General features: G+C 37.7%; 1 pseudogene; it reads right to left on the bottom strand.

Annotated features, from left to right (window-relative positions):
• Positions 1 to 1,895: 1,895 nt before the first annotated feature.
• On the bottom strand, positions 1,896 to 4,145 carry LOC132418132 (importin subunit beta-1 pseudogene; annotated as a pseudogene).
• Positions 4,146 to 22,661: the final 18,516 nt, after the last annotated feature.

Raw genomic sequence — 22,661 nt, 5'->3', positions numbered from 1 at the left:
AATGCTTAGTTGAACCAGCCTTCAACAAGCTTTTGAAGCCTGCCCATCACAAGAGATTTGCTTATCAATATTTGGCTTGATTTAAACTAACCTGTTCACCTTTTTGCTTTGTGAAAAAATGGATCAGTTTGGAATCATCAGGCTTGGAATGGGTGCATGGGCCCATCAAATATAGTTTGGAGTATTTTAACACACAATATTGTTAGCTGAATGTAATTATAAAGGACTGTTAGATGAGGTTCAATTTTAGCACAGATCTACATGAAGGAGACAAGATTGCTTTTTCCCCCTCTTCTTTAGCAAATGGATAAATTTGTATTTTCCCTGAAATTTATTTGTTTTTCCTGTGGAGGGTTTGAGATTATTATATTAATATTTAACTGCAGTGGAAAAATGAAACCTTTCATAAGTGTTTTCGTCATGAGATGTGTAATTATACCCACACACATAATTTATGCATATATTTTTGGTTGTTTTCATGGTTAGTTGGTTTTAAAGTATAAAAAGAAAACAATACTACATTGGAGACAAACAGATAAAAGAGAATAGAAAGTCAATTTTCTAATGGCTAATTTATTAGATTTTGTTTAATCATTAAATTTATCCTCATTTTATAGACCAAAATAGTTACTTAAAGTTTGCTGTATTTTTATGTATTTATTTTTATTGTAAATTTTTTGGTGAACTCCTTGGCATCATTTTTTATGGAGGGAGTGGGTATCAGGACTGCCAATATAAAGTGTCAAGAGGGAGTTTTCTCTTTGTGCTGCCACTTTCAACCATTTACATTTTGGTTTCTTTAGGTTGTGGGTTTTAAAAAAAAATTTTTGTTTTATTTAGTTTTTGTCTTGGAAGTTTAGATTTTTATTCTGACCATTTGTTAGTGTTTTCCTTAAAATAATGATAATAACTAAAAACAAACAACCAAAAAGCTAAAAAGTGTCTTTCTTTTTTTCTTTTCCTTTTCTTTTTCTTTTCCATCTCCTGTGGTCCATCAGTAGGCAGAACTTCAGTTAGTTTTATGAAATACAATATTTAGCACCCCCTTATCCCACTTTGTTTTAAGGAAAAAGATAAACTTTAATGACTTGAAGTTGAGAATATGGATATAGCTTCATTCAGTCACACTCAGATTATATAGTATTCCTCACCTCCTTTTAGCCTGATTGTATACAGTGCTGGGTGACAAAGGTACACAAACCCAGCCTCCTCCATCATCAGCATCAGTAGCATAGGTTCAAGCTGCTTTTTATGGTGAAGTACAATCTCTCCCCTCTGGAAAAACCAGTCATTCCACTCAACACCACGTGAAATACCAGAAACCAAATTGTAGCATTCCTTGGGAAGAAATAACTTCCATTTCTTCTCCTTCTCTTTTCCCTTCCCCTTTCCCCTCCTCTTTCCCCCTTCCTCCTCCTCCCCCTCCTCGAATTAAGTAAACCCATTATGTTTCTCTTATCCAAAATGGCTCCTGGAGTAGACATTAGAATGGTTTTCTCTGAAGTCAGTGTTTACATAGCTAACCAACAGTCCTGCTGTTAATAGCTGCTCCCCCTGTGGTAGGCTTTTCAGTGTGGTGTGTTTTCAGCATCTGTGCACACCCCTTACTTCTAGGTTTTTCAAAAGACTGCAGATTTCTAGTGATGGTCTTGGGTTTCATCCCAATGGCTACAGATTGACCTTGATTCTTCAGTTATTCAGTTTCCTCAGTTATTTTGCTGTCCATCGAACAGGGTTTTGTTTTGCTAGTTTTGAATCTCTGTTCCTTAGTTAACACTTTAAGAATCATCAGCCAACTTCTACTAATTTCAGTACCTTCTTCCCAAATGTCGTAAATAAGTTCCTTATTGGCTCAGCAGCACCAGTACCTAATACTCTTTGGATGATTCTCAAGTCTAGCATTGTAGACAAAGAAAGATAAACTCTACTCTTGGTTGTATCAGCAGTACATCTGAGTATGCATCACCCTTAGATCCTTGTTCCTTTGATCCTTGACAACAACAGAATAGGCTTCCAAGCAGTCTTCCCTTAGCTCATTCAGATAATCCACAATGTCACACTTTGATTTATTCACCTGAGATTGGTAGGTTTGCAGAAGTGTGCTCAATACTACCTCTAGGTATTTGTTAAACTCTCCACCAATAACAAAGGCAATATCACTAAACACTTACAGAATCTACAGCTTCACAGACCTACAGACATTCCCATTTCCCAAGTTCTCCATCAACAAACAGTAAGATACTGGATTTCAAGGTGTGACATAAGTCTTCCACGTATCTACAGTCTCCAATAAAACCTTGCACTCAGTATAAGTTTTCAGTAAAATACCCATACTCAGGAGAACTTAGAGGCCTCTATATACTTTAGGAATTTAGCAACCAACATTTCCTCTGATGTGCTAACTGCTATCGGATCACCCTCTTGCATCCCCCATATCCAACTCTGCTTTGGAAAATCCTTAACAGGGAGACCCTCATCTCATCTTGATGCTGCAGTTTTTAGAGAACATTTTGAAGAATTATGTGGAGTAAAGACTGAAGGTCATTGAATTGGATCTTATCAGAAGTGCTTTTATATGTGACTGTATCTCTATTGATACACTTTTTGCAGTTAGAGTTGCCAGCATCAATTTTTGAACTGAATAGTACTTGGTACTATTTTTCACAATTTTCATCAAAGCTTCATATGAAGCACTTCTCAGGTTATTCTGGTGGCCATCAGGTCTGTCTGTGATCACTAGGAGATTCTGAAATATGAGGATAAGCAGTAAGTAGCTGTTTCTTCCTGATCATCACTTACAAACTTTCATAAACAGCTTCAACTAGATTGGAAAAAAACTCAGCACACATTTGATGCCATTCTGGGTTCAGTACTCAGGCTTTCTCTCAGACATTGTAACAAGGGAACCGAGCAAACATCACTTATGGCAGCTTCATGGAGCAACTTGCAAAATTTGCCCCCAGTCTGTGTACTTATATACCAAACAATTTACACAGGGGTCTTCGATTAATTATATTAAGCTAGGCATTGCCTGTATGACTAGGATTTTGAGCTTATTGGATTTCCCTTCTTCCAAGATACAGGCAAAAGTCATCACAAGGGTGTCAGGGTTCTAAGAAGTAATCAGGGTTCTTGATCTGTTCTTTACAAGAGGGAAGGACAGGTGGGACAATGTCATCTTCACATCAGGTGGCCAGGAGAATCATCATTTTCATCATCTTTTGTTAGTGTCTGTGTGAGAATTGGAACCTCAATTGTAGTGTTTCCTTGGCATAGATCTTGCTGTGTGCTCTGGGACCTTCTTTGTTCTGCTGTCTCTTTAGCTTCAATGGCCAAATCTATTTTGTCATCACAGACATTGGACCAGAACTTTATTCCTTACAGGGTCATTTCATTAAAGTCACTGTGTTACTTCAACTGTGATCACAAAAAGAGCAGGGCTCATATGTGTCTCCACGTATTGATAGTACAGGGGCATTTTCTTCACCAGATTCTATAATGTAGTCACTAATACCTTATTGTCTTGACAACAGGCTGCTTCATAGACTATCTGGAAATTGTCTTTCAGATTCTTTGTCAAAGCTTGCTTTGATGAACTCCAATACTCCAGGAGTGCCTTGGTAGCCATTAACTTCACATTATTATTAGGATCTTCTTTCCTCTTTCCCAGGATTATGGCAGTCAGAATCTCATTGGATGGAACTTGTAGCTGCTCTGTTTGAATATCTTGGCAGATGTAACAAATTGCATCCCATGTCGACTCTTTCATGTGCTTTGTGCTGTTGGAGTTTGTGACATTGTCTACCAGCTGAAGAAGGAATCCTGATCACTGGTTTACTGGATTTTCTATACAAACAATTTCAGCCATCGTTGTGAGGAAGAACTAAGCTAGTAGGTTTCTGCAACTAAAGTCTGCAAAATAATTTTTGGCTTCTTGGTCAAACATTAACATCAATGGGAAGTCATTCTGCTGCTGTTGTGCCTTGATGTTTGGATCCTCAGAAGACAAAGAGTTCTTGATCAGTAGACCAGCTGAAACCCTGCCAATCTGGCTGTTTCCTGAATTTTCTGGTGCTCTGGACAGTTCCAGAAGGACCTTTGGCAAGTTTCACCACCGCACACTCCAGGAACTTCTCGATAGTTTCTAGTTCAAGCAGAGGTAGAGACACAGTTATCTCAATGCTTCAATCAGCTCCAAAGTAAAGGTGATGGCAGTTGCTTTTCTTCAGGTGATGCTTGCTTCTCAGGTGACAGCTCTGACTAGAGATAGGGGTTGGGAGTTGCATGGCACTGGAGGGTTTGAAGGGGGTCAGAGTCACCACAAGTTCGTTCATCTGTTCCTTCTTTATAATGCTCCATCATCTTTTCTTTCCCACTCACTCCCTTCCACTTTCCTTCTTTGCTGTTGGCAATGGCAGCTGCTCCTCTGGTGGAGGTGGTGGAGAAAACTTAGAGGCAGTTCAGAGCATGACTAGAGCTTGGTTGGCGAGGAGAGAAAAGAGAAAAGGAGGCAGGGAGTGAACAGAAGCCAAAAGGGAGAGAAAACTTTGCTACACTTTAGATCACAGAAACTGGAAGCTAAATCATAAACACCTAAGGTCATTAAAATGACTTATACTATTTGTAGGAGAGTGTGCATGTATATCAGTAATCAGTTCATTGTCTTGGACAAGTGCTCAAATAGGTAATGATATCTTATACCCCCAATGATTTCCTTAAAAGAAGTTACATTATAAAAGAACTTACAACCCACCATTCACCTGAAGTTTCTTCATCCCAGCCATTGTGAAAGAATTAAACTTTCATTATTGATTAAGCGCTTTGGAATTCAGACTAGTGACAGGAACTTTAAAAAATTGCTGTTTATATGGTACTAAAGGACCATACATTAGACTTTTCAGCCAAAATTGCACAAATGTACAACCCCACCATCAGCAGTGTCATCTGCAATATATGGAAATAAAAGGGCTGACTGATTCTTTGCCAAATCTTAAACTCATCCAGTATAGCCCTGCAAGACAGGAGTGGTAACTCTATGCATCAAAATGTCATGTTAACATGCACTTCAAATAGAGTTCAAGGTTACAAGGGTAGAAGAACTCTAGGAGCAAGAATAAAACAATTTTAGTTTGCTTTCAAACTGTCAAAATTAAGTGGCTAGTCATTCCTGTATATCAGTTTGGTACAGTTATATGGGAATGGAAATAATCCAGTGGGTAGGGATAGATGCAATTATAGCTCAACGGTTTTATCCTCGAAGGGGCAGATGCTTGATATAGCTAAGAGATAAAAGTCAGGAAGCATGTTTCAAAGATACCTCCTGGAGGAAACCTTTGGAAGATTGGGAAAGACTAGACAGGAAAGGGATTTGGAGCAATAGAGCTAGGAACATGTTCTACCCTAGGCACAGGCAAACACATACACACCTGGGTTTATATTTTGTTGAGTTTAGACAAAAATTTCTTAGAAGGCTTGTGCTGAGAAGGAGAGAGGAACAAAGACTTTCTGCAAAAATTGTCCAATTTGTAGTTGCAGTTAATGGTGGCAGAGAAGTTAATTTTACTTATCATTATAGATATGCAAACTATGCTTCCTAGCCTTGGCAAGAAAGTTTGTGGAGGTGATGAGTGCTTTCCACAAGGTAGTTTTCATTAAATATTAGTGGATTTGATTTGTGCCATCTGCCCCATATTTTCACAGAGGGCACAGATGTCTATCTCTGGAAAGTCACAATCTAAACATGAAGTATGCAGTCTGGAAGCATTAGTTACTACATTGCTGTGATTTTCAATCCAATACATTCTTTATAGTAAGTATTTCCTACAATCTACTTTAAAATTCTTCTTCTTCTTTTTTTGCTGTTTGCTGTATTTTTATTCACCATTATTCATAAACTTGGAAGCATATGCTACACATCTTGACACCAAGAAACGCATGTATTTTACTCTGGAGAACAATGTATAGGGAGTCATTTTCCCACAATGCAGGGATCCTTTTTTTTGTCTGATAAAATCTGAAGGACACCAGGATGTGTTTGGGTACATCGTCATTATGTTGGGCTAAGAATTAAGCAGAACATAATCTGTTATATTTAACAGTGTTTGTGAAGAATTTGAAATTACAAAATTGTTACAGTAGGGGTGATTGGCAAACTAAGAAAATGCTGATGTTTAATCGCCTACTCACGTAAAATTCTTAAATGAAATTTGTACATACTATAACCTACTGATACACACTACTAAAGAAAAAAAAACAATATAATGTCATAGCAGTAATATGAAGGGTAAATGAAAAGAAAGTAATTTATAATAAAATAATATGTATTTCTATATGCAAATGCACAGGCAAAACCTATCCAGAAGACATACTACAATAGTCAGATGCTGGTAACTGTAGGTAAAATCATTATGATATGACAGCTACCAATGTTGACTTTGTGTCTACCCAATGCTCAAGTACTCAAATATTTGTCAGTTCCATTTTTGACATGATATCCACAAATGATGATAAATGCTTATTAAGTCTCAAATAAAACAAAGAATAACATTTCCTCAAATTATAGTGTATAAAAAGATTTTTCAACTACATGAATGTGTATTAGGACATTTGGAAGTCTTCCAGGAAATATTTATTGAGAGCTTATTATGTTGCAGACACTGTCCTAGGTACTTGGAATACAATGGTGCAGGCAAACATCTCTGGTCTCATGGAGCTTACAGACTAGTTGGGGGTGGGGTGGGAAGGAGATAGCCAATAAACATGGTAAACAAACTAAATAGTATAAGTTAGTAAGTTCCTTGGGAAAAAAAATGAAGCAGAGTAACTGCATTGGAATTGCCAGGGAGTGGTAGGTGGTTGGAATTTGAAATAGAAGTGGTTGTGGTAGACTTCATTGAGAAGGTGATATCTACACAAAATCTGGAAGAAGCTTAGGGAGTTAACCATGCAGATGTCTGGTGTAAAGCATTCCAGGTAGAGGGAACAGCCAGTGCAAAGGCTATAATGAGGGTACATGCCCAGGATTTTCAAGGCACAGCAATGAGGCCAATGTAGCTAAAGCCAAATGCGTGAAGAGGGAAGTAGCAGGACATGAGGTCCAGAGAATTAATGGGAAGAGGGCATATCATGTGGGGCTTTGTAGGCCACTCTAAAAACTTCAGATTTTGAGTAAGGTGGGAAGCCATTGCAGGGTTTTGAGCAGAAGAATGGTACCTGAGTTAGTTTCTATGTTGTGAATAGTCTTGGGGGGGGGGGGTGGTGGGAAGGAAGGGAGGAAAGGGTGGAATCAAGGAGTCCAGTTGGATATTGTAGTAATACAGGAAAGAAATGACTGTGGATAGACTAGGGTTTTAGCTCTAGAGATGGTGAGAAGAGGTTGGATTTTGGATAAGTTTGAAAGAGCCAACTGGATTTCTTGATGAACTGGATATGATATGGATTATGAGATAAGTAGAGGGATGAAGAGTAATTTCCAACTTTTTAGCCTGAACTTCTGGATGGTAAAAATTGCCATTTACTGAGGAGAGAAAGACTGCAGCTTTTGTAGGGTGGGAGAAGAGGGATATTGAGTTCAGTTTTGAAGATGTTGAGTTTGAAATGTCTATTAGGTATCTATGCTGAGATGTTGATAGGCAATTGGAAATACAGGTATGGTATTCAGAAGAAAGGTCTGAGCTAAAGTTAAAAACTTGAGAGTCTTAGCCATATAGATGGTACTTAAAGCCATGTTACTGGATGAGCTCACCATCAATAGGGATAGAAAGCTGACCAGCACATTTGGTACAATACCTGGCTTCCGCAGAAGGTATCTTCCACTCCATAAACAGGAGTCAAGGGGAAGCCACACAAATCTTCAAAAATAATTAATTTCCTCCTCCAAAGGGAATTAATAGTGGGCTTTGTGCACTAGAACTAAGGTCACACTTTTTCAGGATTTCTATCCCATCCTCAGCGTTCAATAGGGGGCCTGAGTAATAGGAATAGCTTTCAGTTTCTCCAGGTGTTCTCAACACCATCAATGGCTGGAGAGTGAAACCTCATACTGGGACTAAGATAATGCTTCCTCTAGACATTTTACTCTCCATAATCAGGAATCAAGCTGGGTTCTGGAAGTAACACCTGGCTTTCTCAGTAATACTCAATTCCATAGGCATTGTCATTTACTAGTTCTTGTCATTACTAATAACTTCATCTCTTCTGTAATCTCAGTATCATTATAATCACTCACATATTCCCACAGCTCTCCTGTCAAGGAACAATTTTTTCAGTGTGGGATTATGTCACATATCGCAGGGTGTCTAACATTCTTGATTTCTGTTCACTAAATGTCAGTAGGGCCCCTCCAAACATTACAACAACAAAAATGTCCCTACATATTTCTAGATGCCCCATGGGAAAGTCAAACTCTCTTTGTTGAGAATCACTGTTCTATTTTAGGCAAAATATCATAGTTGCTAATGTGCTGAGTGAAACAGCATTCTTTTACCCAGAACACCATTAAAATTTCCAGAATTTTCCCTCCTGGCTAGCAAGATCTATAAAGATATCCCCATTTTTACATTTTAATTGTGTCAGTTCTCTCAAATAACCTATTGGGTTGGCCAAAAATTCATTCAGCTTTAAGTAAAAATAAAGACATTTTTCATTTTCATGAAGAATTTTATTGAACAAGATATTCACTAACCGAACGAACTTTTTTGCCAACCCAATATAAAATAATTGCTAGTTATTTTCAGACTTAGCTTTTTCAAAGTCGGAATACCATTTCCTGGAGTACCTCTTAGATAATGACGCTGGAATAATGAAGTTGCTAGGTAATATACTTGACCTCTTTATAATATAAGACATTACCTAACTCCTATTAATTATTATTCTGAGACAAAACTGGGAAATACACTGGGTGTAAATAAGAAGGAAGATGTGGAGATGGTGATTTTATTAAGTTCTTTAAAAAAAACCCAAACATTAGTTTTCCTATCTAAAGAATAGTTTTACTGCAGAAACACTTTCCAGTCTCATTTGGAAGCAAACTATGGTAATCATCCACATTGGTAGTTTAAGAGACTACAGAGGCTCTGGGGCATTTGCCAAAATCTGCTGAGTGAGTTTTGACCAGATTCAGGTAAGCATTTTGCAAAATGCACAGCTCTTCAACTAATTTTGAGTGCTCACAGAAACAGAATTTACATCATCTTTAAACCCAAAGTGCCATCAACATCAGCATCTTATTATTTCTTGAGTGCCCATGGGATGCCTAGTACTGGGCTAAATTTTAAAGAAGTATTTTCAGTCTTTATGGATACAATCACACAGCTGAGACATTCACTTATAAATTAAAAAAATCATCCCTCTGTGCTATCATGAAAGGTAGCAGAATTGTGGCTTTATAGTAAGAAGTGTTAAATAGGTATAATGAAAGGACCCCGGACACAGATTTTCTGTTGCCAACTAAGAAACCTCCCTACAGGATATCTGCTTGAATGAAACCCTGGTCCTTGGAGTCAAAGAACGATCTTTATGATCATTAAATTGGATTGACAGACACTGCCTTGAGACAATGGCAGGGGTTTCTGCTGAGCACCTGCAGATCACAATGTAGTGAGAAGTGAGTATTCTTATACAAGGTTATCATTTCCAAAACTTGACACTGTATTTGCATAATAGACGTGTAGTTAATTTAAAAAAAATTGGAAGATGAAATCCAGGTGTGAAATAATTCCTCCATCCAACTCCAGAACATTATCTATGTTGTCTCTATGACTGCGTAGTTCAAGAAAAGATTATTTCTGAGCAAATTCGGAGTCATATGGTTATATAAGTTGCACCCCAACATGTTGGCTTCAATTGCAGTGCATTTTGAAAAACCAAATGTAAAGTCTGACTGCTGGCAAGTCTTAATACTTCTGCCAGTAAATGCTGCTGAATCTTTCAAGCAGCAATGTGTTATTTTGATCCCTATCCACTGCCCCTCAATTCTTCTCTGTCCTCTGGCACTAAAAGATAATCACTTCTGGGAGCAATTAATCCACCTAGAGATTTTCTTTAAATTTACTGTATTTGTTATGACAAGATATACAACTCAAAATAATAAGAATAAATGAAAACAGACTGAATTTTCATGTCAGATGAGATGGAGTATAGATTGAATAGATGTAAAGAACACCATCATTTCTGACCTGAAGTGGACACTCTTTTTCTCAGTTGTTAATCTTCATTATGAGTTTGTCTGGATTCTGGGTAGCACAGCTACCTGAGCTATGTCTTTTGAATACAGAGTTACTTCCTTTCCAAAGCATGTCATGCCATCCTTGAACTGTTTTCAGCCATTCCTTTCTTTTATGAAAGAGTTTCATTGTGACGGTTTTTGCCTTCTTTGCCAGGACCTGCAAAAAATATGAGCGCATGGTGGAATCTTCTTCAATAACAGCCAAACATGGTGCTAAAAACTGAATGCCTGCATCTACCCCAAATTCATATGTTGAAACCTAATTCCCAATATGATGTTATTAGGAGGTAGGGCCTCTGAGAAGTGATTAGTTCTTAGGGTGGAACGCTCATGATTGGGATTAGTGCCGTTATAAAAAAGACCTCCAGAGAGCTCCCTTATGTCTTCTACCATGTGGGAGTACAGTGAAAAGATGGCCGTCTATGAACCAGGAAGTGAGTCTTCACCAAACCCTAATCTGCTGGTGCCTTGATCTTGAAATTCCAGCCTCCAGAACTGTGAGAAATAAATTTCTGTTGTTTATAAGCCACCCAGTCTATGGTATTCTGTTACAGCAGCCTGACTGGACTAAGACACATATGGATTCCAAGTTCCGTCTTCTGTGATGCAAACAATTCACTTTCTGTGTTAACTAACATGTGTTTTCATATGGAGACCTTTCCCTTTTTCAAATGCAAAAACTAGCTGAAGAATTTAGTTTACCTCATCCCAGAGGCCACTTTATCCATGATGCAGAAAGCTACACAGAGAGTAAGCACTTGGGTGAATGTTGGGAGAGTGCTTGGTAGATGATCCACACTCTAGCAGTCTGAAGTATTGTTTGATTGAGTAGCATCTGCTTGGGTCACCTTAGTAATTAGTAGACACACTTGGAAATCCATGATCATTCTGTATCTGAAATATTTTTTTTTTTAAAAAAGGCTGACTCTTCTGACTCCTCCTGAAGGGGAATTTTCTTCCCAAAACAGGACACTATTAGAATGTGGGATACAGAGTGAAACTGGGTTAAGGATGAGGGAGCTAGTAAGAATGAAAACAGCATGACATTCTTGAATGAAATATGTGATAAAGGCAGATATTCCAGTTGAGCCAACAGAGTGTCAGATAAATCAAGCAAAATGAAACCTGGCAACATTACAAATATCTTTTCAACATTTCAGTGTGGAAAGAGATGTCTCTAAGTACATTTATACTATTCCTTCATAGTTACACATGTGGCGGATTTGCTGATGTTACCTTTATTTTTTCTTTACTTCATTTTTTTTTATTGTGGTAAGAACACTTAACGCGAGATCTATCTTCTTAACAAATTTTTTAAGTGCACAATAGAGCACTGTTAGCTATAGGTACAATGTTGTACAACTGAGATCCTCTGATCTCTAGAATTTATTCATCTTGCACAACTGAAACTTTATACCTGTAGATTAGCAACTCCTTATTTTCCCCTCCCCCTCAGTCCCTGGTAACCATTCTTCCTACTCCATGCTTCTATGAGTTCAGCTCTTTTAGATACCTCATAAAAGTAGAGTCACACAATATTTGTCCTTCTGTGACTGGTTTATTTTATTTGGCATTAACATCCTCCAGATTCATCCATGTTGTCACATGTGGCAGCATTTCCTTCCGTTTTAAGACTGAATTACTTTTCATTGTTTATATATACCACATTTTCTTATCCATTCATCCATCAATGGACATTTATGTTGCTTCCATATCTTGGTTATTGTGAATAATGTTGATGTTATCTTCAAAATATTATTAATAGTTTTCCAAGATAGCAATTGGGAATAGGACCTTATTGTAAAAGCAGACATTTTAACACTTGGTGGCTTCCCACATTAACTGTTACATAGGTTTTCCTACTTGTTATGGTTCCTAAAATATTCAGCATGGAAGAAAATGATATATTTAGCCAACTGAGAAGTGTAAGGCCTGATCTGTCCATCCATCCATCCAGCCATCCATCCAGCCAACCATCCAGCCAGGTCACCATTAAACAAATATGCATTAAGTATCTGCTATATGTTAAACACCATCAAAAGTACAAAGGTGAATCAATCATCAATCCCATACTGAAGAAAATGACAAATAGAGACAGCAAGATATGGAGATTAATAGGAAATAATATGACCACTAGTTAAGTTATACTAATTTGGAACCCACATCTGTCTAGAAAGGAATTGAGAGGGCTTGTAACATGAAAAGTATAATAGGATAGTAAGCTAGAAAAAAAATTACAAACCAAGGGAAAAAGGGGATGTACGTATGCTAATCATAAAGATAAATAGAATTTCTGTAGTTGAACTGCCATGGTGGCTCTGCATTTCCTGGAAGCCAGAACAAAATAAGTTACAAAGTTATGAATAGTAGGACCCATATCAAATCCATATTAGCTCCTCAAGGGAGACTGGTGCAATGAAAAATGAATACTGTCAAGGCAAATGCAGAATCTCTCTCTTTTTTTTTTAAAACAAAAGCTGAAAAAGTAATATACAAGGGTAGCACTGTGAAGTGAATTCTAAGGGAGACCAAGATACAGTGGTTGAAAGAGAGTTTTCTGTGGTCTCAATAATAGAAGTATCAAACTTAGAACAATGACTACAAGATACTGGTCTCTGGACTGCTGATTATTTGTGTTTCTGTTTTAATTGGTACATGGCAAAAGAAAAAAAATAAGTAAAATATATTAAGTTTTTAACAAAGTTTATTTTTTTTTAATTTAATGATCTTAGAACCAAGCAGGACCCTGTGTAGCCTTCCCAGTGACTGACCCTTATGTCCCCTGACTCTTGTTTGCAGAAAAGATTTAGTCTCCTATGCTTTCCCTGAGTTCCAAAGAACAAATTTAATCCGAGAAGTGAGAAAAGTAAAGCAATCAAGCAAGACAAAATAATAATGGTTCAGCCATAAAACAAAGACAAGGACCTTTAGTTCATTGTCAAGGGCTATGGATAATACCCTGAGCCATATCATTGAGTTGTTTTGCAGATACTAAAACTCCCACCAGGTGGAAGAAGTTAACTGAATGTTGACTACCAGTATGTAAACCCTAGACCAGTTGGAGCTGGAAAACTGATAATTGAGATTCCTGAAATCCCACCCTGTTACCTCACCATCAACCAATCGGAGAATTATGCATGAGCTTGTCATGTACTCCATGACTCTCTCCCTCACACTCTCTTTAAAAATCCTTTGTTGAAACTCATCAGGGAATTTGGGTCTTTTGAGCATTATCTTCCTGGTCTCCTTGCTTGGCATCCTGCAATAAACTTTGCACTTTCCTGCACTGCAACCCCTTGTCAATTGATTGGCTTTGCTGTGTGTCAGGCAAACAAAAAAAAGTTTGGTTTGGTAACAGTCTTTTATTCTGAGATAATTTCCTCCTCTATAATGTGTTGCTGAATAGCCAATTTTTTTTAAAGTAGAAGAGGTAAAATGAAAAAGATAACTTGAGTATATGCTCTGTCTCATTGATTTTCATTGACTTCCTTTAGTCAATGAACCATGAATGAAATGATTATGTGCCACATCTGAGCTGAAGCTTTAAAAGACTGAAATAGGGACTGTTCTTAGTGAAAAGGCACAAGTTGCAGAGACAGAGCTGACCCACAGTCACTGACTGGGAATATGAGGGAGAAAAAACTATTGGCTCTTGTTAAAAAAAAAATCTTGGTATAAACTCACACAAGCTGACTGATATAGCTTCATATATATCTTTAGTTACTGTAAATATACTATATCTTCAGTTATTATGAATGTTCTAGCTCCTGTCTCATATCATCAGTTACTGTAAATATACCTTTTCCCGATTGTTCATTCAAATTTTTACTCTTGCCTGTGCTTCCTTCTCACATTTAGTTCCTTTTAGACTATGGCTTCTAAACTGTTATTTGCTTAACTTAAATTATCCTAAGTGTGGGAGACCTTTAAGATGTTGGGGGAGTAAGAAGTGGAGATCACCTTCCTCCCCACAAATACATCAGAAATTCATCTACATGTGGAAAAACTCCTACAGAACACCTACTGAATGCTGGCAGAAGACCTCAGACTTCCCAAAAGGCAAGAAACTCTCCACATACCTGCGTAGGGCAAAAGACAAAAAAAAAAAAAAAACAAAACACAGACAAAAGAATAGGGATGGGACCTGCACCTCGGGGAGGGAACTGTGAAGGAGGAGAAGTTTCCACACACTAGGAAGGCCCTTCACTGGCAGAGATGGGGGGTGGCGGGGGGAAGGCTTCGGAGCCACAGAGGAGAGCACAGCAACAGGGGTGCAGAGGGCAAAGCGGAGAGATTCCCACACAGAGGATGGCTGCCAATGATCACTCACCAGCCTGAGAGGCTTGTCTGCTCACCCACTGGGTGAGTGGGGGCTGGGAGCTGAGGCTCAGGCTTTGGAGGTCGGATCCCAGGGAGAGAACTGGGGTTGGCTGTGTGAACACAGCCTGAAGGGGGTTAGTGCACCACAGTTAGTTGGGAGAGAGTCTGGAACTGCCTAAGAAGCAAGAGACCATTGTTTTGGGGTGCGCGAGGAGAGGGGATTCAGAGCACAGTCTAAATGAGCTCCAGAGATGGGCATGAGCTGGGCTACCAGTGTGACACCAGAGATGGGCATGAAACGCTAAGGCTACTGCTGCAGTCACCAAGAAGCCTGTGTGCAAGCACAGGTCACTAACCAAACCTTCCCTCCCAGGAGACTGTACAGCCTGCCACTGCCAGGGTCCCATGTTCCAGGAACAACTTCCCCAGGAGAACACACGGTGTGCCTCAGGCTGTTGCAACGTCACGCTGTCCTCTGCCACTGCAGGCACGCCTGGCATTCTGTACCCCTCCCTCCCCCTGGCCTGAGTGAGTCCGAGCCCCCTAAAAAGCTGCTACTTTAACTCCGTCCTGTCTGGGTGGGAACAGATGCCCTCAGGCGACCTACACACAGAAGCAGTGCCAATCCAAACCTGAACCCCAGGAGCTCTGTGAACAAAGAAGAGAAAGGAAAATTTCTCCCAGAAGCCTCAGGAGCAGCAGATTAAATCTTCACAATCAACTTGATCTTCACAATCAACCTGCATCTGTGGAATACCTGAATAGAAAATGAATCATCCCAAAATTGAGGCGGTGGACTTTGGGAGCAACTGTAGACTTGGGGTTTGCTGTATGCGACTGACTGGTTTCTGGTTTCATGTTTATCTTAGTTTAGTATTTAGAGTTTATTATCATTGGTAAATTTGTTTATTGATGTGGTTACTCTTTTTTTTAAATATATATATATATATATATATATATATATATATATATATATATATATATATTTTCCTTTTTCTCTTTTTGTGAGTGTGTATGTGTATGCTTCTTTGGGTGATTTTGTCTGTATAGCTTTGCTTTTACCATTTGTCCTAGGGTGCTGTCTGTCTGGTTTTTTTTTGTTTTTTTAGTATAGTTTTTAGCACTTTTTATCATTGATGGATTTGTTTTTTGGTTTGGTTGCTCTCTTCTTTCTCTCTTTCTTTATACTTTATTTTTATTACTTTTAAATTCTTTTTATTTTTAATAATTTTTTATTTTAATAACTTTATTTCTTTTTATTTTCTTTCCTTCCTTCCTTCTTTCTTTCTTTCTTTCTTTCTTTCTTTTTTCTTTTCACTACCTTTCTCTCTTTTTTTCTCCCTTTTCTTCTGAGCCATGTGGCAGATAGGGTCTTGGTGCTCTGGCTGGTTTCAGGCCTGTGCCTTTGTGATGGGAGAGCCGAGTTCAGGACACTGGTCCACCAGAGACCTCCCAGCTCCATGTAATATCAAATGGCAAAAGTTCTCCCAGAGATCTCCACCTCAAAGCTAAGACAAAGCTCCACTCAATGACCAGCAAGATATAGTGCTGGACACCCTATGCCAAACAACTAGCAAGACAGGAACACAACCCCACTCATTAGCAGAGAGGCTTCCTAAAATCATAATAAGTTCACAGACACCCAAACACACACCACCAGAGGCAGTCCTGCTGACCAGAAAGAAAAGATCCTGCCTCATCCACCAGAACACAGGAACCAGTCCCTTCCACCAGGAAGCCCACACAACACACTAAACTAACCTTACCCATTGGAGGCAGAAACCAAAAACAACAGGAACTATGAACCTGCAGCCTATGAAAAGGAGACCCCAAATGCAGTAATTAAACAAAATGAGAAGACAGAGAAACACACAGCAGATGAAGGAGCAAGGTTAAAACCCACCAGACCAAACAAATGAAGAGGAAATAGGCAGTCTACTTGAAAAAGAATTCAGAGTAATGATAGCAAAGGTGATACAAATTCTTGGAAATAGAATGAGAAAATACAAGAACCATTTAAACAGACCTAGAAGAACTAAAGAGCAAACAAACAGTGGTGAACAATGCAATAAGTGAAATTTAAAACTCTTTAGAAGGAATCAGTAGCAGAATAACTGAGGCTGAAGAATGGATCAGTGACCTGAAGATAAAATAGTGGAAATAACTATTGCAGAGCAGAATAAAGAAAAAAAAAATGAAAAGAATTGAGGACAGTCTCAGAGACCACTGGGACAACATTAAATGCAGCAACATATGAATTATATGGGTCCCAGAAGAAGAGGAGAAAAAGAAATGGACTGAGACAATATTTGAAGAGATTATAGCTGAAAACTTCCCTAATATGGGAAAGGAAATAGTCAGTCAAGTCCAGGAAGTGTAGAGAGTCCCGTACAGGATAAATCCAAGGAGAAACATGCTAAAACACATATTAATCAAAATATCAAAAATTAAATACAAAGAAAAAATATTAAAAGCTGCAAGGGAAAAACAAGAAATAACATACAAGGGCATCCCCATAAGGTTAACAGCTGATCTTTCAGCAGAAACTCTGTAAGTCAGAAGGGAGTGGCAGGATATATTTAAAGTGAGGAAAGGGAAAAACCTACAATCAAGATGACTCTACCCAGCAAGGATGTCATTCAGATTCGACCGAGAAATTAAAACCTTTACAGACAAGCAGAAGCTAAGAAAATTCAGCACCACCAAACCAGCTTTACAACAAATGCTAAGGAACTTCTCTAGGCAGGAAACACAACAGAAGAAAAAGACCTACAATAACAAACCCAAAACAATTAAGGAAATGGTAATAGGAACATACATATTGATAACTACCTTAAATGTAAAAGGATTAAAAGCTCCCACCAAAACACATAGACTGGTTGAATGGATACAAAAACAAGACCCATATATATGCTGTCTACAAGAGACCCACTTCAGACCGAGGGACACATACAGACTGAAAATGAGGGGATGGAAAACAATATTCCATACAAATGGAAATCAAAAGAAAGCTAGAATAGTAATTCTCATATCAGACAAAATAGACTTTAAAGCAAAGACTATTACAAGAGACAAAGAAGGACACTACATAATAATCAAGGGATAAATCCAAGAAGAAGATATAACAATTGTAAATATTTATGCAACCAACATAGGAGCACTTCAATACATAAGGCAAATGCTAACAACCATAAAAGGGGAAATCGACAGCAACATAATCATAGTAGGGGACAATAACACCCCACTTTCACTAATGGACGGATGTCCAAAATGAAAATAAATAACAAAACACAAGCTTTAAATGATATATGAAACAACATGGACTGAATTGATATTAATAGGACATTCCATCCAAAAAGAACAGAATACACTTTCTTCTCAAGTGCTCACAGAAGATTCTCCAGGATAGACCATATCTTGGGTCACAAATCAAGCCTTGGTAAATTTAAGAAAATGGAAATTTATCAAGTATCTTTTCTGAACACAATGCTATGAGACTAGATATCAATTAAAGGAAAAATCCTTAAAAAATACAAACACATATAGGCTAAACAATACACTACTTAATAACCAACAGATCACTGAAGAAATCAAAGAGGAAATCAAAAAATACTTAGAAACAAATGGCGATGAAAACACGACAACCCAAAACTTATGGGATGCAGCAAAACCAGTTCTAAGAGGGAAGCTTATAGCAACACAATCCTACCTCAAGAACCAAGAAAAATCTCAAATGAACAACCTAACCTTACACCTAAAGCAGTTAGAGAAAGAACAAAAAAACTGCCCAAAGTTAGCAGAAGGAAAGAAATCTTAAAGATGAGGTCAGAAATAAATGAAAAACAAATGAAGAAAACGATACCAAATATCAATAAAACCAAAAGCTGGTTCTTTGAGAAGGTAAACAAAACTGGTAAACCATTAGCCAGCCTCATCAAGAAAAAAGGGAGAAGGCTCTAATCAATAGAATTAGAAATGAAAAAAAGGAGAAGTAAAAACTGACACTGCAAAAATACAAACCATCATGAGGGAATACTACAAGCAAATATATGCCAATAAAATGGACAACCTGGAAGAAATGGACAAATTCTTAGAAAAGTACAGCGTTCTGAGACTGAAGTAGGAAGAAATAGAAAATATAAACAGACCAAACCCAAGCACTGAAGTTGAGACAGTGATTAAATATCTTCCAACAAACAAAAGCCCAGGGCCAGATGGCTTCACAGGTGAATTCTATCAGACATTTAGAGAAGAGCTAACACCTACCCTTCTCAAACTCTTCCAAAATATAGCAGAGGGAGGAACACTCCCAAACTCATTCTACGAGGCCACCATCACCATGATACAAAAACCAGACGAAGAGTCACAAAGAGAGAAAAATACAAGCCAATATCACTGATGAACATAGATGCAAAATTCCTCAACAAGATACTAGCAAACAGAATCCAACCACACATTAAAAGGATAATACATTATGATCAAGGGGGGTTTATCCCAGGAATGCAAGGATTCTCCAATATATGCAAATTAATCAATGTGATAAACCATATTAACAAATTGAAGGTGAAAAACCATATGATCATCTCAATAGATGCAGAAAAACCTTTTGACAAAGTGCAACACCTATTCATGGTAAAAACCCTCCAGAAAGTAGGCGTAGAGGGAACTTACTTCAACATAATAAAGGCCATATATGACAAACTCACAACCAACATCATTCTCAATGGTGAAAAACTGAAACCATTTCCTCTAAGATCAGGAATAAGACAAGGTTGTCCACTCTCACAACTATTATTCAACACACTTTTGGAAGTTTTAGCTAAAGCAATCAGAGAAGAAGAAGAAATAAAAGGAATCCAAATAAGAAAAGAAGTATAGCTGTCACTGTTTGCAGATGACATGATACTATACATAGAGAATCCTAAAGATGCTACCAGAAAACTACTAGAGCTAATCAACAAATTCGGTAAAGTAGCAGGATATAATATTAATGCACAGAAATTTCTTGCATTCCTCTATAATAACAATGAAGAATCTGAAAGATAAATTAAGGAAACACTCCAATTTATCATTGTAACAAAAAGAATAAAATACCAAGGAATAAAACTACTTAAGGAAACAAAAGACCTGTGTACAGAAAACTATAAGACACTGATGATATAAATGAAAGATTATACAAACAGATGGAGATATATACCATGTTTTTGGATTGGAAGATTCAACATTTTGAAAATGGCTATACTACCCAAAGCATTCTACAGATACAATGCAATCCCTAACAAACTACCAATGGCATTTTTCACAGACGTAGAACAAAAAATTTCACAATTTGTATGGAAGCACAAAAGACCCCGAATAGCCAAAGCAATCTTGAGAAAGCAAAACAGAGCTGGAGGAATCACGCTCCCAGTGTTCAAACTATAGCACAAAGCTACAGTAAGCAAGACAGTATGGTATGGGCACAGAAAGAGAAATATAGTTCAATGGAACAGAATAGAAAGCCCAGAGATAAACTCATGCACATATGGTCACCTTATCTTTGATAAAGGAGGCAAGAATATACAATGGAGAGAAGACAGCCTCTTTACTAAGTGGTGCTGGGAAAACTGGACAGCTACATGTAAAAGAATGAAATTAGAACATTTGCTAACACTATACACAACAATAAACTCAAAGTGGATTAAAGATCTAAGTGTAAGGCCAGACACTATAAAACTCTTAGAGGAAAATATAGACAGAATATTCTATTACATAAATCACAGGAAGATCCTTTTTGACCCAACTCCTAGAGAAATGGAAATTAAAACAAAAATAAACAAATGGGACCTAATGAAACTTAAAAGCTTTTGCACAGCAAAGGAAACCATAAACAAGATGAAAAGACAGCCCTCAGAATAGGAGAAAATATTTGCAAACGAAGCAACTGACAAAGGATTAATCTCCAAAATTTACAAGCAGCTCATGCACCTCAATATCAAATAAACAAACAACCCAAGCAAAAATGGGCAGGAGACCTAAATAGTCATTTCTCCAAAGAAAATATATAGATTGCCAATAGACACATGAAAGGATGCTCAACATCACTAATCATTCGAGAAATACAAATCAAACCTACACTGAGGTATCACCTCACACTGGTCAGAATGGCCATCATCAAAAAATCTATATACAATGAATGCTGGAGAGTGTGTGGAGAAATGGGAACCCTGTTGCACTGTTGGTGGGAAGTTAAACTGATACAGCCACTATGGAGAACAGTATGGAGGTGCCTTAAAATCTAAAAATTGAACGACCATACAACCCAGCAGTCCCACTACTGGACATATACTCTGAGAAAAACATAGTTCAAAAAGTGTCATGTATCACAATATTCATTGCAGCTGTATTTACAATAGCCAGGACATGGAAGCAACCTAAGTGTTCATCGACAGATGAATGGATAAAGAAGATGTGGCGCATATATACAGTGGAATATTACTCAGCCAAAAAAGAAACAAAATTGAGTTATTTTTAGTGAGGTGGATCACCTAGAGTCTGTCATACAGAGTGAAGTAAGTCAGAAAGAGAAAAATAAATACTGTATGCTAACACATATATATGGAAGCTAAAAAGAAAAATGTTCTGAAGAACTTAGGGGCAGGACAGGAATAAAGACACAGGTGTAGAGAATGGACTTGAGGACACAGGGAGGGGGAAGGGTAAGCTGGGACAAAGTGAGAGAGTGGCATGGACTTATATATATTACCAAATGTAAAATAGATAGCTAGTGGGAATCAGCCGCATAGCACAGGGAGATCAGCTCCGTGCTTTTTGACCACCTAGAGGGGTGTGATAGGGAAGGTGGGAGGGAGACGCAAGAGGGAGGAGATATGGGGATATATGTATATGTATAGCTGGTTCACTGTGTTATAAAGCAGAAACTAACACACCATTGTAATGCAGTTATACTCCAATAAAGATGTTAATTTTTTTCCCCCTAAGTTTGTAATACATACTACTGGTGGGACACAGGCACATAATAGGTGATTCATAATCAGAGAGTTAATTTATTTTCAATGCTCATTCACTTCTTCTGATTACATTAATGAGAAATTTTTAGTTTGGGGTAAGTTTGTCATTAGTAACTCTCAAACAGTTGTTATTGTCCCTTTAAAAGAAACACAAACATGATCTTCAAGCTAAGGATTTAAGACTAACTATGGTGTCCAGCTGGAATTTAATATTATTGTTTAATCCATAGTGTATTAATTGCCTGATCACTTCTGTTAACAAATGATAATGATCCAAAAGTTACAGTAGAGCTCCTTTTTAAAATAAATATATTTATTTGAGTAAAAAATGAGGTGACTTAAATAAAATGCCAAGTGATGAAATGTGGGAGATTCTGTTCTATCTAAGGGCTTGCTTTCTTCTTCAGTACTGGGAACGTATCTGTCCAGATCCCAGCATCTCCTAGGTTTGTTCCCTTCCATGTTTACTTCATGTCTGGCTCTTAGATTTATACCCTTTACCTCCTTCCCCAGTACAAGTTCCTGGGGTTGATACTTTAAAATGTAAGTCCTGCTTCCAATTTTAAATTTCACTGAAAAGACAAATCCATTGTGTCTTGTATCTACCTTCCTGTAGACTTCAATAGTTTCAAAGAATATATATTGCTCTAATTTAGTTGCTGATTCTACTACATACAGAGCAGATAAACACCACTCGAACCATTTTTACTGTGACCCCTTCTCAGCTTTACATACAGTCGACTACTCAAAGCTGAGTCTTGGATCCCAAGTGTAAAAGGGATCTATTGCTTCTAGTAATAGCATTTCCTTTCCCCTTATTAAAGCCTCAAATTATGTTGAAGCCTTTGGGGAACCAACTGCTACACCCAGCTAACTTGATTGAACTATTTACAATAACTCATGGTTGTTTTCCTTAGAGAAAGCTTCAACTACAGAGTCCTATTAATGTTTATCAGAAAGCTAAACTGTTTTTCCTAAAATATATATATTTTTCTTATTTAATATAAATGTTTTTGTTGCAGCATGTTGCTCAGTTTCCCAAGGCAATTAACTTTGTTTGAAATTAATCAATTTTGTGCCACTCCTTACAAAGTAATAAAGGTTTG

The sequence above is a fragment of the Delphinus delphis genome, chromosome X (genome assembly GCF_949987515.2).
Source record: "Delphinus delphis chromosome X, mDelDel1.2, whole genome shotgun sequence".
Lineage (NCBI taxonomy): Eukaryota > Metazoa > Chordata > Mammalia > Artiodactyla > Delphinidae > Delphinus > Delphinus delphis.
The sequence above is the reverse complement of the archived record's forward strand: the minus strand, read 5'-3'. Positions and strand labels throughout refer to the sequence as shown.